Raw genomic sequence first — 17587 nt, forward strand, 5'->3', positions numbered from 1 at the left:
GTAGAAATGAAGTACTTTCCCATCTGGGAAAATGTTTCGGTTTGGCCATGTAATTTACTCAGGTCAATGAAATCTGAATGGAAGTAATGTGTCTAGACAGTGTTGGGAGGAAAATTTTTCTTCTATCATGTTAAGTTCAACGGTTGGGGGACTGCAAATTAACTGGCAATAGACCAATTAACAAAAGTTCAGTGTCTCTCCTTGAAGCAGGGGGCAGGTTTGTTTGCTGTCCAGTATAATAATCTCCCTTTCTGTGGGGCAAAGATTGGACAAGTATACTTATTTGACATCATTCAGTTGCTAAGTCATGTCTGACTCTTTGTGACCCCATGGACTATAGCATGCTAGGCTTCCCCGTCCTTCACAATCTCTCGAGGTTTGCTCAAACTCATGTCTGTTGAGTCAGTGATGTCATCCAACCATTTCATCCTCTGTTGTCCCCTTCTCCACCTGCCTTCAATCTTTCCCAGCAACAGGTTCTTTTCCAATGGGTCAGCTCTCCACATCAGATGGCCAAAGTATTGGAGCTTCAGCTTCAGCCTCAGTCCTTCCAGTGAACACTCAGAGTTGATTTCCTTTAGGATTGGCGGGTTTGATCTTTATAGGATCCAAGGGACCTCTCAAGAGTCTGCTACAACATCACAGTTTGGAAGCAAAAATTCTTTGGCACTAAGCCTTCCTTATGGTCCAACTCTCACATCCATACAAGACTACTGGAAAAACCACCAGATACAAAAATCTATCAGAAATTCCCTGTAAAACTTTGTATTAGCTATGAAGGTATAAATGAATAGTGGGTTGATAGTGTAAAAATTTATTTCATGATTCTTGATGACAGGGTTTTTCAACTGGTTCTTCTTGTATTTTAAGACTACTACTGCTTTATCTTGAGCTAGTAGGTTAGGAGTCAGCATATTCTTATTTATTTTTAAGATTTAAGGAACTTTGTGATCAGAAACCTTGTTTTCTTCATTTTGCAACCTAACTTCCTCTTTGGGTCTCAAATGGCATAGTCTATTTTAACTCTGGTTTCCTTCCCTTTCTGCATTCATACAGTGTTTGACTTTGCAAGAGTATGTACCCAATAAATGTTGTTATCTGTAATCTACTACTGCAGTTATTTTGTATAAGATTTAGAACTATCTGCATTATTGAGCCTCTAAAACAGGTCTAGCATTGAAGGAGGAAAGGAACAGGCAGAGCTGACTCCATCTTGAAAAAGAAGGAAACTCCATTTTACATTCCCAGTAAACTTTGGACTATGTCCCTGGTAGCCATGGAGATCACATACCTACGGCTGAACAGACCTTCTGGACTGATAGACATCAGATTCCATACCAAGATTTCCCTTTGCCAGAAAGAGTGTAATAACCCACTTTGTAGTTAATCACCTTTGTAATCTTCATGGCACCCATTGGTGTAGGTTACAATGTATAACCAGGTGACCCTTCTGATTATGAATCATGGCTGTAACCTGATTGTATCTCCCTTTAACACTTTCCAGGCTAGGTTTAAGGAATTTGGGGAAGTGGGCTTGAGCAGTACAATTCAGGTATATAAAGTTTTCACTAAAGTCAGTCAGGTCCCTGGCTAAAAAGGAAACTCTGCCTTGGACCTGCCAGTTTAATAAACTGCACTCCACTCTCCACACTGTCCTTCTGCGTGAGTGTTTCCTGGAGCGTTTGGCTATAACAGCATGAAAATACTAATGGTTTGTTATTCAGTTGCTCAGTTATGTCTGACTCTTTGCGACCCAGTGGACTGCAGCACTCCAGGCTTTCCTGTCCTTCACGATCTCCCGAAGTTTGCTCAAACTCATGTTCTTTGAGTCAATGATGCCATCCAGCCACCTCATTCTCTGTCATCCCCTTCTCCTCCTGCCTTCAATCTTTCCCAACATCATAGTCTTTTCCAGTGAGTCAGTTCTTCGCATCAGGTGGCCAAAGTATTGGAGCTTCAGCTTCAACATTGGTCCTTCCAATGAATGTTCAGGGTTGATTTCCTTTAGGATTGACTGGTTTGATATTCTTGCTGTCCAAGGGACTCTCAAGAGTCTTCTCCAGTACCTCTGTTTGAAGACATCAGTTCTTTGGTGCTCAGCCTTTTTTATTGTCTACCTCTCGCATCTGTACAGGACTACCGCAAAAACCATAGCTTTGACTATATGGACCTTTGTAGGCAAAATAATGTCTCTGCTTTTTAATACACCGTCTAGGTGTTTTGCTGCTTTTCTTCCACGGAGCAGTTGTCTTTTAATTTCATGGCTACAGTCACCGTCTACAGTGATTTTGGAGCCCAAGAAAACAAACTCTGTCACTGTTTCCCTTGTTTACCCATCTCTTTGTCATGAAGTGATGGGGCAGGATGCCATGGTCTTCGTTCTTTGAATGTTGAGTTTAAGCCAGCTTTTTCACTGTATATCTTACATATATCTTACAAAATATTTGGCACATTATATATTATATATTTTTATTTACAAAAACATTTGGCTATATATGTACAACATATATGTTCGTGCTAGGTCACTTCAGTTGTATTCCGACCCTTTGTGAGCCCCTTGCACTGTAGCCCAGGCTCCTCTGTCCATGGGATTCTCCAGGTGAGATTACTGGGGTGGATTGCCATGCCCTCCTCCAGGGAATCTTCCCAACCCAGGGATGAAACCCGAGCTTTTTATGTCTCCTGTATTGGCAGGCTGGTTCTTTACCACTAGTGCCACCTGGGAAGCTATGTACATATATAATGTAAAATATATAATGTGCCAAGTATTTTGTAAGCAAAATCTTATTTAATAATGTTAAATTGTACTTAAGACACCCAGTTCTTAGAATTTAAATAGCTGTAAATGATGCTCAATTGTCAGACCCTTAAATTGTGAGTATTACAAGTTTTGTGTTCATTAGGTCTAAAGTCACATAGAGATATTGCTACTCTAGTATTTCCCCCAAGACAAAGTGTAGCAACTGGACCAAATAGTGAAATTTAATTTTGCTGGCTCATGGAGTGAGGATTCAGGTGTTAAATATCTGAATTTATATTTGTAGAAAAATAAATCCACAGGAAGTTACATTTCTCAATCATTCATAATGCCCAAAATAATTTTAATCATTTTTACCTCGTAAGAAAAAGGAGTATATCTGTGGTTTAAAAATAATATATTGTCTATCAATCAACATCAGTGTCAATATGCAAAAATGACATGATATGTGTACATCTTTCCCACAATGCCTATAGCTCATTTTAGAACCTAGACTGTGGGTTTATGCTCTAATGCCCTGTAGTACTGCTGGGTTCTGTTTTATTACTTCCAAGCTTTGAGGTGCTTTGAAAATCATCTAGTTTCATTTCCTCATTTTAGAGATGATAAAATGAAGGCCCAGAAGAGATAAAATTAACTCAAGCAAGCCATTGAAGAATAGGAAAGAAGAGTGTAAAATCACACTGCTAGAAAAGATTTTCTTTCATAATTAATTTGAAAATTCCATGTCTAATCTGGAACGAAATATATCCTGTAAAAGAAAATTCCTTGAATACCATGGATAATGCATTCTAATATCTAACAACGTCTCTAGTCAGAAGTGTCATTCTTGAGTGTAATAACCTCTTTTCATGCAAATTAAGCTTATTTCCACTTGTTAGATGCTTAATAGAGATGGATGATAGTCACTTTAATAATTACAATCACACTTGGGCATTAAAATATTTTTCAGAATTAACTGATTCTCCATTATTTTCTTTGCACTTACTGAAGAATCCAACACCTTTGATTTTTTTTCTTTTTAAAATCCATTTATTTTTAAATGAAGGATAATTGTTTTACAATATTTTGTTGGTTTCTGGCATTCAGCAACATGAATCAGCTATAGATGTACACATATCCCCTCCCCCTTAACCCCCCTTTCCACCTCCCACCACTTCCCACTTCTCTAGGCTGTTGCAGAGCCCAAGTCTGATTTCCCTGAGTCATACAGCAAATTCCCTTTGGCTCTTTATTTTACATATGGTAGTGTATATGTTTCCATGCTACTCTCTCCATTCATCCCACCTTCTCCTTCCTCCCCACCACCTGTGTTCATAAATCTTTTCTCTATGTCTGTGTCTCAGTTGCTGCTCTGCAAACAGATTAAACAGTACCATCTTTCTAGATTCCATGTACATGTGTTAATATATGATTTTGTTTTCTCTTTCTGAATTACTTCACTCTGCATAATAAATAGGCTCTAGGTTCATCCACTTCATTAGAACTGATTCAAATGTGTTCCTATTTATGGCTGAGTAATATTCCATTGTATATACATACCAAACTTCTAGATCCATTCATCTGTAGATGGACATCTAGGTTCCTTCCATGTCCTAGCTATTGTAAATAGTGCTTCAGTGAACACTCGGGTACATATGTCTTTTTCAATTTTGGTTTCCTCAGGGTAAATGCCTAGTATAGGAGTTGTTGGGTCATATGGTAATGTTATTCCTAGTTTCTTAAGGAGTCTCCATACTGTCTTCTATAGTGCATGTATCCATTTACATTCCCACCAACAGTGTAAGAGGGTTCCCTTTTCTCCAAACTCTCTCCAGCCTTTATTGTTTGTGGATTTTTTTTTTATTTTTAACAACTTTATTGAGATATAATTCACATATATACATTTTACCCATTTAAAATATAAAATTTAATGGTTTTTAATATGTTCACAGAATGCAACCACCACCACAATCTAATTTCAGAACGTTTTCATTATCCCAAAAAGAAACTCAGTGCCTGTTAGCAGTCACTCCCCATTCCCTCCTCCCCTCCTCAGCCCCTGGCAACCACTAATCTATTTTCTGTGTGTATCGATTTGCTTATTCTGGACATTTTATATAAATGGAATCATACAATATGTGGTCTTTTGTATCTGGCTTCTTTCACTTAGCATAACGCTTGCAAAGTTTATCCATTCTGTAGCATGTATCAGTACTTCATTTCTTTTTATTACCGAACAATATTCCATAATATGGATATACCATCCGTATTCAATCATCTGTTTATCTATGCATCATTTGTCTATTCATGGACATTAGAGTTGTTTCTACTTTTTTTTTTTTATTAATTTGGATTTTTTTGATGATGGCCATTCTGACGGGTGCAAGGTAGTTTTAATTTGCATTTCTCTAATAACTCATTGATTTGCATTTCTCATTGTAGTTTTGATTTGCATTTCTCTAATAATGAGCATCCTTTTATGTGTTCGTTAGCCATCTATATGTCTTCTTTGGAGCAATGTCTGTTTAGGTGTTTTGCTGCCTTTTGGATTGAGTTGTTTTTCTGGTATAGAGTTGTATGAGCTACTTATATATTTTGGAAATTAATCCTTTGTCAGTTGTTTTATTTGCTATTATTTTCTCCCATGCTGAGGGTTGTCTTTTCACATTGTTTATAGATTGCTTTGTTGTGCAAACGTTTTTAAGTTTAATTAGGTCCCATTTGTTTATTTTTATTTCCATTACTCTAGGAGGTGGGTCATAGAAGATCTTGCTGTGATTTATGTCATACAGTGTTCTGCCTATGTTTTCTTCTAAGAGTTTCTATATGTTAATTTTGTATCCTGTGACTTTACTAAATTCCCTGATTAGCTCTAGTACTTTTGTGATATTATCTTTGGGGTTTTCTATGTCTAGTATCAAGCAGTGAGAGTTTTACTTCTTTTCCAATCGGGATTCTTTTTATTCTTTTTCTTCTTTGATTGCCATAGCTAGGCCTTCCAAAACTTTGTTGAATAATAGTGTTGAGAGTGGGCACCATTTCTTGCTCCTTATCTTGGAGGGAATGCTTTCAGGTTTTCACCAGTGAGAATAATGTTTGCTGTGGGTTTGTTATATATATATGGCCTTTATTATGTTGAGGTAGGTTCCTTCTATGTCCAGGTTTTGAAGCATTTTTATCATAAATGGGAGCTGAATTTTGTTGAAAGCTTTTTCTGCATTTATTAAGGTTATCATATGGTTTTTATCTTTCAGTTTGTTGATATGGTGTATAACATTAATTGCTTTGTATATACTGAAGAGTCTTTGTATCCCTGGGATAAACCTGACTTGATCATGAAACGTCTTTTTTTTTGAACCTCAGTCTTTGCTTCCCTTTCTTAGTTGCTGACCAGAAATGTGCATATCATGATAGCAGCTTTATCTGGGGTTTACTAGTCTCATGGTCAAGGGCAGAACTTCAAGGGTGGCAGAGCTCTATCATGAACACTTAAAAATTCTGTTTGGAATTGGCATATGTCCTGTAAGATCTTATTGGCTGAAGGGAGTATCTTGGTCGAGCTCACAGTCATTGGGGTAGGGAAGTATACGATGCTCATCAGTGAGTGTGGCAAGGGGAGGGAGGAAATAAACAGTTATGAACAAATAATGGCCTCTATCACATGCAGTAACCCACCTACAGTTGTATTCCTCCTCAATTCAGTCTCACACAATTTATCTCACAAATAGGATCACTACAAGTCCTCAGTAGCCCCGGGATTATTAAGAGCTGAGGTGAGGGAAGAGTTAGTGAACTTCTCAGAAAAATGAGTCTTTAAGAATATATTAAATTCTCTAGAAGTGGGGAAGAAAGGAAGAGCATACTAACTCTGAGAATTCCAGAGAACAAAACACCTGGGAATCCTTCTGAATGACTAGTTTCCTATTTCTCTAATATAGAAGCTCTTCCCGAGAATGTCTCAACTGCAGGGCAATGATTTGTTTTATGGTCCCCTCTACCCTTTTGCTGTACAACTGCGAACTTCTTGAAGGCAGGTATCATCTCTCTTTGGTCTGTGATTACCCAGCTCCCAACACAGTGCCTTGAACATAGTAGGCACTCAAAATGCTTGAGGGGCATGTCAGTTCAGTTCAGTCGCTCAGTCGTGTCTGAGTCTTTGAGACCCCATGAACAGCAGCATGCCAGGCCTCCCTGTCTACCACCAACTCCCAGAGTTTACCCAAACTCGTGTCCTTTGAGTCGGTGACACCATCCAGCCATCTCATCCTCTGTCGTCCCCTTCTCCTCCTGCCCTCAATCTTTCCCAGCATGTGCTTGTGTTCAAAAAGGTCTGATTTAGCTATTTGAGTGCTTTTGGTCCTTCTGCTGAGTGGAGACTGATGCACTATTAACTAGCACACTATTAACTAGCACATTTTCTAATTCCCAACTCATGCATGTTCTGGAGACATTACTTCTCTTGCGTGTGCGTGCTCAGTTGTGTCCAACTCTTTGCAACTCTATGGACTGTTGCCTGCCCAGCTCCTCTGTCTTAGGAATTTTCCAGGCAAGCATACTTGAATGGGTTGCCATTTCCTACTCTAGGAGATCTACCTGACCCAGGGATCGAACATCTCTTGCGTCTCCTGCATCGACAGGTAGAGTCTTTACTACTGAGACACCTGGGAAGCCAAGTCTTCCTGGATTTGACTTTTGTTGATCCCTTTGCTAGGAAGCTGTCCCTCTTTGCCTCTTCTAGAAAAATCATACTTGTATTTCAAGGCTCTACAAGGAGGTCACTCATTCTGTCTCTAACTCTTCATAATAGCCAAAGGAATAAAATGAGTGAATGAGGGGGGAAAATTTTTAGCTTACTCAATAGTTCAGATTTAATTCATAGCAATTTGAAGCTTCTCTCATCTATAAAAGTTGGAACTTTAAGTTGTTTTGGTTTGATACTTTTGATTAATCAGATTTATTTGTACTTTTCTTTTCATATTTTAACTTGGAATCAATCATTCTTTAGTCACTTTTTTCAATGTCATATTGAGGATTTAATAATATATTAAATCCTTTGTGGATATTCTTTCTTTATCCCCATATGTAAATTGTTGGTCTAACAAGATTATAAGCCCAGTGCTGCCCAAGGCTCTAGTCTTATTTTTGTGCACATTTAGGTTTCTGCCTTTTGAAAACTCAAAACCATGGGATGATCTGAGAGAATAGCATTGAAACATGTATATTATCATATGTGAAACAGATCACCAGTCCAGGTTTGATGCATGAGACAGGGTGCTCAGGGCTGGTGCACTGGGATGACTCAGACGGGTGGGATGGGGAGGGAGGTGGGAGAGGGGTTCAGGATGGGTGTACAGTTCATGTACACCCATGGCTGATTTATGTCAATGTATGCCAAAACCACTACAATATTGTAATTAGCCTCTAATTAAAATAAATTCATTAAAAAAAAAAAAAGAAAACTCAAACCCCCAAATGGACCTCATTCTCTTTGATAGGTCCTGGAGAAGGCAATGGCAACCCACTCCAGTACTCTTGCCTGGAAAATCCCATGGACGGAGGAGCCTGGAAGGCTGCAGTCATGGGGTCATGAAGAGTCAGACACGACTGAGCGACTTCACTCTCACTTTTCACTTTCCTGCATTGGAGAAGGAAATGGCAACCCACTCTAGTGTTCTTGCCTGGAGAATCCCAGGGACAGGGGAGCCTCGTGGGCTGCTGTCTATGGAGTGGCACAGAGTCGGACACGACTAAAGTGACTTAGCAGCAGTAGCAGCAATAGGATAGATATACCTGTAAAGTGTGGATTTCAAGGATATACAGAATGATTTTTTTTTTTAATGTACCAATGGATTATTATTATGGAGAATCACTGCAGATGGTGACTGCAGCCATGAAATTAAAAGACACTTGCTCCTTGGAAGAAAAGCTATGACCAATCTAGACAACATATTAAAAAGAAGAGACATTCTTTTGCCAACAAAGGTCTGTCTAGTCAAAGCTATGGTTTTTCCAGTAGTCATGTACAGATGTGAGAGTTGGACTATAAAGAAAGCTGAGTGCTGAAGAACTGATGCTTTTGAACTGTGGTGTTGGAGAAGACTCTTGAGAATCCCTTGGAGTGCAAGGAGATACAATCAGTCCATCCTAAAGGAAATCAGTCCTGAATATTCATTGGAAGGACTGATGCTGAAGCTGAAGCTCCAATACTTTGGCTACCTGCCATTTGAAAAGACCCTGATGCTGGGAAAGATTGAAGGCGGGAGGAGAAGGGGACGACAGAGGATGAGATGGTTGGATAGCATCACTGACTTGACAGACATGAGTTTGAGTAAGCTCTGGGAATTGGTAATGGATAGGGAAGGCTGGTGTGCTGCAGTCCATGAGATCGCAAAAAGTCAGATATGACTGAGCGACTGAACTGAACTGAAGAGAAAAATGGAATTGTATCTTTCAAGATGATAGAGAAGAAATTAGTGTCTGACTTATAGCTTATCAGAGAGGCCTAATGATCCGGCCTAATACAAAATAAAAAGCAAGCTTTCTGATAAGTCTTAGTTCTAGTAGAGATGCCCAGTGCCTGTACTCAGGAACCAACTGCTTTGGTCTGAATCCAGCTCCACTGCGTGACTTGAGCAAGTGACTGATGCTCCCTGTGCCTCAGTTTCCTCATCTATAAGATTAGGGGTAATAATTATTCACATTTCAGGGCTGTTATGTGTAATAAATGAATTAATATACATCAAGCACTTAGAACAGTGCTGGGCAAGGGCTATAGTGTTATTATTTCTACTTTGGAATTTCTTTCACGTTTTTTTTTTCACTTTTTTAAGTTGGAGGGAAAAAAATCCTTGTTCTCACATTTCTGGGTTTGGAGAGGGGAAAATCAGTAAACAGTATGAGGCTTTGAATTTCTAACTAGATGCAGCAGCTGCTGCTGCTGCTGCTGCTAAGTCGCTTCACTCGTGTCCGACTCCGTGCGACCCCATGGACTGCAGCCTGCCAGGCTTCTCCATCCATGGGATTCTCCAGGCAAGAACACTGGAGTGGGTTGCCGTTTCCTTCTCCAGTGTATGAAAGTGGATGCAGCTAACCACCACAGATTCCATCCTAGTCTCGCTCCCCTCTCCTACCCACAGCCATTGGAGGATGCTGCCCTCTGGTGGTCACTCATTACTGCTCTCAGACTCAGGCCAGAATTTTGTCTCCTTTTTCTTGTAACTCGGGCTTCCCTGGTGGCTCAGAGGGTGAAGAATCCGCCTGCAGTGTGGGAGACCTGAGTTAGATCCCTGGGTTGGGAAGATCCCCTGCAGAAGGAAATGGCTACCCACTCCAGTATTCATGCCTGGAGAATTCCATGGACAAAGGAGCCTGGCAGGCTACAGTCCACGGGGTCGCAAATAGTCTGACACTACTGAGCGACTTTCACTTTCTTGTAACTTAAAGACGAATTTATCAGAAGCTAAAGTATTTCCCTCTGGGCATTACTTGAAACATAACTGCTTGATCATAGAAACACATGTAGATTTCAAAAATTGGACTGATAATTAATATAATTTGTGTTTAAATGGCTATACAGTTAGAGGATAAGGTATAAGATTATAAAATGTATTGTCTTAAGTCCTTTTATTGACGTGTTTGAAAATAAGATAAATGTTTATATAGTAGCCAACTACTTGAGCAATCAAGTAGATACTTCTTTCATATCCAAGAGTCCTTTTAGAAAAAAGTATGAATGCTAGTATAGGTATTGTATTTCATATTGATATTGAACTTTTTATACTAAATTTTTTTTTATTACGGCAAAATGTTTTCTAGAATTGAGGAGCCAAAGCCATAGTTATTAACATTAGAAATTATGCAACTATATGAAGTCTATTAGTATTGTAGGTTTTATGTTTTTCATCATCAAAGCATCTTTAGTTAATGCTCCAGCTGCCTAAACCCTATTTCTTCAGGAACCTCATAAACAGATATTTATTTTCCAGTGAAATTATGAAAAAAAAAAAGATTCTTTGCTCTTTTGAAAGCATATAATTCTGGGATGCAGTTTGAGGCAGTTAGCTCACCTCTGCTGAGTGAACTGTTATGTAATTCCCAGCACCAAGAAAAGAACATCAGAAGATCAGTGACTATTTATTTGCACATTTGTTATCGTTTCTACTTGAGAATAAAGAATGAGTTTGAACTCTAAAAGCTGAGCCTGCAGGAAGCCCCATCAGTCTCTCCACACTTCTGCTGTCATTTCTATTGTAGGGAAAACATTATTCAAACCACAGGCTCCAAACTCTCAGGTAACTGAAGCCAGCAGGAAGCTCTGTTTGATATCAAGTATGTTCTTCATCAACCTTTTTGTTGTGATGGGAAGAAATGAACTAACTTTACTTTTATCTTGCCCTGTTTTAACATAACCCAGTAGGTGAATGCTTTATTGGTGTTCTTTGGCCAAACTCTTTGATATACACTGACTTTGCGGTCATAAATTTTCCATACAAAACAATTAATGGTTTTTCATCAGTCCATTCCAACCAGAAAGTATTACAGGTTCATAGGCTTTTTTTTTTTTTAATTAAAAGTGTATTTAAAATTTTGCTTATAAGAATTGTGACATCGAAAATACAGCTTGATTTTTCTTATTATATTCTGGGAGACAGCAGCCCCTCTGCCATCAACAGAAACTCAAACATAACAATGCAATCTTGAACTTTGGGGTCAACGTTACAGACTCTACTGAACACTCAGTCTCAATGCTTTTTATTTTTTGTATTCAAAAGACTTATGTAAGATAAGGAAATGAAGAATCTTTATTTTTTTCCTTCAAGAGTAGTTGATTTTCAATAAGCAAGCTAGCGGTGCTTACACTGTGGAGTTCATTAAATGAGTGTACATCTAATGCTCATTTTGGTTTTGACACGCTACTAAACCATAAATGAAATCTATTCTTGTTCTCTGTACAATATTATTTGTATAACCTTGTTTGGGTTCAGTATCTGTGCTTTACAGGAAAGAAAAAAGTTGAATAAAATATACAAGCTTTAAACAAAACATTTGAACCTTAAACATGTAAGATTTAGCAGGTTCTTAAGTTCATGTCTTCATCTTGTGTTGTTTTCTGTGACACTTCATCTATTTTGGATGCTAGGTTTGTTATAAATCCCCAGAATCTAAATACTCTAAGGCAAGGAATTCTGAATTTCCTAACAGAAACAAGAAAAATAGCAAGAAAATTTTACTGTTTTATTTTAGCCCAACATTGAAGATTTTATAGTATCATTCGCAATTTACAACTTACCAATTACTCAAATACCAGTTATTTCAGAGAAGTCTTCATTCCAGTATTAGAGATATTACATGTATTTAAAAGCTTAATATCCTCCCCCAGAACCATTGTAATCTTCTCACAATTCAGAATTTGTGTAGTGAGCAAACTTCCACCAAGTGTTATTGCCAGCATATAAAAAGAGTATTATAAAAAGATGTCATTACAGAGAAAAAGGTGATTTTTCTTATTGGAGTTTTCACTTGAAGTCAGAATGTCTCAACCTCGGTGCTACTGGCACTTGGGGCTGGATAATTCTTTGTTGTAGGTGGCAGTCTTGTGCATTGTAGGATGTTTTGCAGCCTTGGCCTCTGCCGCCAGGTGACAGTAATGCCTCTTCCTCCACTGTTACAACCAAAAATGTGTCTAGACGTTGCCAGATGCCCGCTATGTTCCCCAGCCCCGTCAGAACCATTGTCTTAAACCAATACACTGTGTACCATTGTTTTTCTTCCAACACCTCCAGTCAGGAGTTTGCCATGTCCCATGGCTTCCAAGAAGAGAGGTAGGATACCAGGTCACAAGCATATTTTTCTATCTCTTCCTATTCCTCACCTCCATCTGTAACATATCTACTCATAAACACACATGTGTTGTAGCTAACTTTTCATCTTATTATGGTGGCCATCAAGGGAGGAGCATAGACAAATGGGACCATGCAAAGAGCATGGTTAAAATTCCAGCAGGCCTGTGTTTATTTTCTGACTACCTTCCCTAAGCCTATGCTTTAGAACTGTGGTGCTGGAGAAGACTCTTGAGAGTCCCTTGGACAGCAAGGAGATCAAACCAGTCCATCCTAAAGGAAATTAGTCCTGAATATTCATTGGGAGGGCTGATGCTTCTGATGAAGTGAAGCTCCAATACTTTCGCCATTGATGCCAAGAGCTGACTTCCTGGAAAAGACCGTGATGCTGGGAAAGGTTGAGGGCGGGAGGAGAAGGGGGCAACAGAGGACGAGATGGTTGGATGGCATCACTGACTCAATGGATGTGTTTGAGTTTGAGCAAACTCCAGGAGATAGTGAAGGACAGGGAAGCCTGGCATGCTGCAGTCCATGGGATCACAGAGTCAGGTGACTTCGCGACTGAACAACAACAACAAAGCCTGTGTTAGTTCAGCCTTGAAAAGATGATCACACTTGCACTACGTAGAAAGGAAAATACTTTCTTTGTGGCAGCTGTGAGTTAGGTGATGGATTTAGATCTTTTCACTCTATTTGCCCAACACTGAAGTTCCCATTTTACAGATAAATAAACTGGGTCTCTGACAAAATAACTTTGCGAGGGCACACTGGTGTTAAGTAGGGAAGTCAAGTCTTTGAGCTTTCAAGTTACCAACACATTTCATACAGTTCCTGAAACAAAGCAAGTTTCTCAAATATTACTTATCCACTTGTCTTAGGGAGGGCCAAAGAGTAGTCTGTTGAAATTTTATTCTATCAAAAGACAAATGGAGCAAAGTGTTAACCTTATCATTAATAACTCAAAATACTCTGGTACATTTAGAATTATTTTCAGAGTCCTATGCCTTTCTATCTTTTTGGTAAGGTTCATACTATTCAATTAGTTGGAAAGGTTTATGCTGGTGGGAGTTTGTTAAGCACTTTTACTAAAATGTGTGCTTGCTTCTGTGGCTCCTGCCTACTCTTTCTCCTCCTGGTTGCTTTTACATTTGTGTTCTGTTTTTAATCACTAGCAGCATGAAGCTGACAGATGCAAAAGTAGGTCTGTCAGAGAATCCTTGAGCTGTTGGAAGTACAACTTTGACACATCTGTTTTTGAAGGAAACAGGTATAAGTAGCTATAAGAGTTGAAAAAAAATTTTTTTCAGATTAAAAAAATATTCTCTGGGGAAAGGAACTAAGAGTGGAAGACTGAGATAAAATTAAAAAAAATTAAAGATGGCTGCTTTTTCAGGGAAGTTTGTATTTCCATCATTTCTATTGGAATACGATGTGAAAATGTCTTGGTATTGGAGTCCAGAGCAGAGGGAGAAGCAGGATTCCATGTTGAAACAATGCCTTGCTGAGCACCTCCTCACCTCCTTACTGGCTTTCTTACTGAGCATCATCTCCGTCCCATGTGTTTGTGGCCAGAGGAAGAGGTGGAGTGATTTCTCCAGCAGCAAATGACCGAACCCATTGGAAGGATGGTGCCCTGATCTGAAGGACAGGATAGCCACGTTTTCCACCTGAGGGTGTCCTTCTGCCCACCCACTTTGTCTCTTTGTATTTCTTCAGCCCTTTAGAAGCACAACTTTATTTCTAGACTTATGTTATCCTAGAGCTGAAAGGCTTCAATATTCACTGAGGATGTGTGGCTAAGTCGCTTCAGTCATGTCTAACTCTTTGGGACCCCATGGAATGTAGCCCACAGGCTCTTCTGTCCATGGGATTCTCCAGGCAAGAATACTGGAGTGGGTTGCCATTCCTTCCTCCAGGGGAATCTTCCCTGACCAGGGATGAACCCATATCAACTGCAGTATAGGCGAATTCTTCACTGTTGAGCCACTGGGGAAGCCCATTCAATGGTTAGAAGTTTTATTTAAACAAACAAACAAAAACCCTCTTTAAAATCTTTATATGGATTCCTTGCTCCTGGAGAAAAATTTCAAAGCTGGGTGACCCAGGCTATAGCTCACTGATATACCCACTCCCAAGTACATGCACTCAGATGTGTACCCCTTGAACCCCACAAGAACTCCTGGGAACCCCGGATTCAAACCCTACATGGAGGAAAGCCCTCCTAATATGGCAGCTGCTACTGCCTGGTCTGGGTGAGGCATTCGTGACCACACCTGCAAAGAATCAAATAGAAGGTCATTCATTGGCCACCAGACCATCTCTGCTGAGACTTCAGACCTCCTCAGGCAGAAGGGGTGAGGGGTCAGGGTTGTGGGTGGGCAAGATGTTTCTAGTCTGATGACTTTCGTTCTGGTTACAAAGTGTTAGTCGCTCAGTCATGTCTGACTCTTTGCGACCCCATGTACTGTAGCCCCCCAGGCTCCTCTGTCCATGGGATTCTCCAGGCAAGCCTACTGTATGTAGTAGGTTGCCAGTCCCTTCTCCAGGGGATCTTCCCAACACAGGAATTGAACCCAGGTCTCCTGCATTGTAGGCAGATTCTTTACTGTCTGAGGTACCCGAGAAGCCAAAGGGGTTCTGAAAATACTTCTCCAGACATAGAAATGAAAATTCCTACCAAGTAGCTTTTAGAAATAGTTGATGTTTTTCATTTTGAAAACGTTGCCTGGAATTTATCCAATTCTTGTGATATTGCTTCTGTGTGGCAACATTAGAAATCACATATTCATTATAGAGAAAGAAAGTCTTAGACTCAAAAAGGTAAAAATCACCACCAAATGGAAGCTGTATAAGATCATGAATTCCTGAGTGATTTTCTAAATATTAGGTTTAAATGGCATTTATGAATATTTTTAATTGATGAAAAACACTTATTCTGTCAGTTTACATTGGTAACCATGGAGACAAAATTTAATAAGATGGAGAACATACCAAATGAGAGGAAAATGTGTGAAAAATTAAAATGACAAACTGAGTTGGAAGTTTTTATAAAAACCATTTATGTATACAATGATGGAGCCAAATGAAATATGGACTCAATTTGCCAGAAAAGAATTTCAAACTTTTATAGAAAACCACTTCATAAATATAAGACCACACTTTCATATTTCTATGTGCCATTTTTCTATAAATTTTAATATTTATTGTCTGTTTTCAGCTATCATTTATTTTATTTACATTTAAATTTTAGTGGTTTTGGATGTAGAAGATTTGTCTGATTTCAAAAGTTTTGAATGAATTTCCTTAATTTTAAATTAAACTTCTCACCATCTATGATGTTTCTGGCAAAATGTAAAAGACAGATATGCTTTTTAATAAAGTAAGAATTCCTATGATTTGCTAGCAGGGACTTAGGGATTTGTCACAATATGAAGCAAATCAGTGTTTGTAATATTTCTGATTTTACATCTGTGATTCTGAAACCCTTCCTGTTTAGACATAAAGTGAGAAAATGTATTTCCACTCACAACAGTAGCCATATATATACCTATAAAGATGTTGCTGACATCAAAGTGCAGTGTATATGTGTCTCTGGGTGTGTGTGTTTGCGAGGGTGTCTTGCTCTGCATCTTCCCTCTAATACTACCCTAAGCATATCAGGGAATTTTGAGAGACTGCTGGAGCGAGATGTTGGGAGCATTCTGTGGTGATGGTCAGCACACTCTGATAAGCTGATTCACAGCTTGACGGGCAGGCCGTTGGCACCCACAGTGAGTGGCTCCGGCTGCAGCTCCGAGGCATGAGATGTGGGTCCTTCCAAAAGCAAACAACCTTCGACCCACAGGCTTCATCTGGGCCCATCAGGTCAACAGTTGTTTCCCAGAACATCGACAATTGTCTTTCTCCTTGTGTCAGGAGCCTCTTGAAACATTATACGAGGATAATTAAGTGGTGAATAAGGGTCAATGTGGACAAATAAATCAAACTGATAGTTTGAACACAGACTGATTGAGCAAAAACAAGGAATTCTGCCATGCCTGTTACCACAGTGCTTGATGTGAACTGACTTCGTCACCATTACATCCCAAGGCAGCAAGTGGGAGACAAAAGCTGAGCAAAGAGACACGGGATTTAATTGTTCAGCTTTATTTTTGAAATAAAGACATGCCGTGCATCCATTTACTTGACTTTAAGGGAGCACAAAACCAAACCCATTCTTAAGCATGCTAATTGAGTTAGAAGAGGCTTTCCTCTCGTATAACAGAGATGCAAAAAATGCCAATGAAATTATCAGACTTTTAGAAGTTCAGAGTTAAAAAGTATGATGAACCATTAAATCTCTGTGTCTTTTGAGACAGATTAAATCTATCTATACATGTAATAATCTTGTCAATATTTCAAACCATATATTACAAATCTACAAGTGGTAAACGTTTATACAGTAAGAAACCATTGATATCAAATATATTAACTTAGGGAGGAGGTTTTGTTAGCAGAAGGGCAGCCTAGAAATCGGGAGAAGAATAGGAGAAAGGAGGAGAAAGACAGAAAAGCCTTGAAAAGGCTGCTGTGTGTCCACAGGGTTGTGCTAAGTGGCAACATTATTAGAAAATACATGTAAAGAAAAAAAAATCTATTAGCAAGAATAAAGAATTTTTTTTTCCTGCAAACATGCATCTGGACTATTTGGGTATTGAAATTCACTTTTCCTAATGGTCTAAATTTGACTTCACTTTCCCCCTCTAAGGCTGCAGAAATAAATTATTAATGAGTAATGTTAATTATTTCAGTTGTGCTCTAAGACTTTTGTCTCAACTTACCGTGTGGCACTTGTATCAGACTGTGTAAGACCCTGGATTTCATGACGTGTATCTTCGCACATGAACAGCATCAACCTTATAAATGGTAACAATTAAAAGTCTCATATATAAATTGAAAAAAAACGAGTTACATCAACCCTTATCAAGCAATTAGTAAGTTTTACCATAAAGAATTATTTTATAAGCTT

The sequence above is a fragment of the Bos mutus genome, chromosome 9 (assembly GCF_027580195.1).
Source record: "Bos mutus isolate GX-2022 chromosome 9, NWIPB_WYAK_1.1, whole genome shotgun sequence".
NCBI lineage: Eukaryota > Metazoa > Chordata > Mammalia > Artiodactyla > Bovidae > Bos > Bos mutus.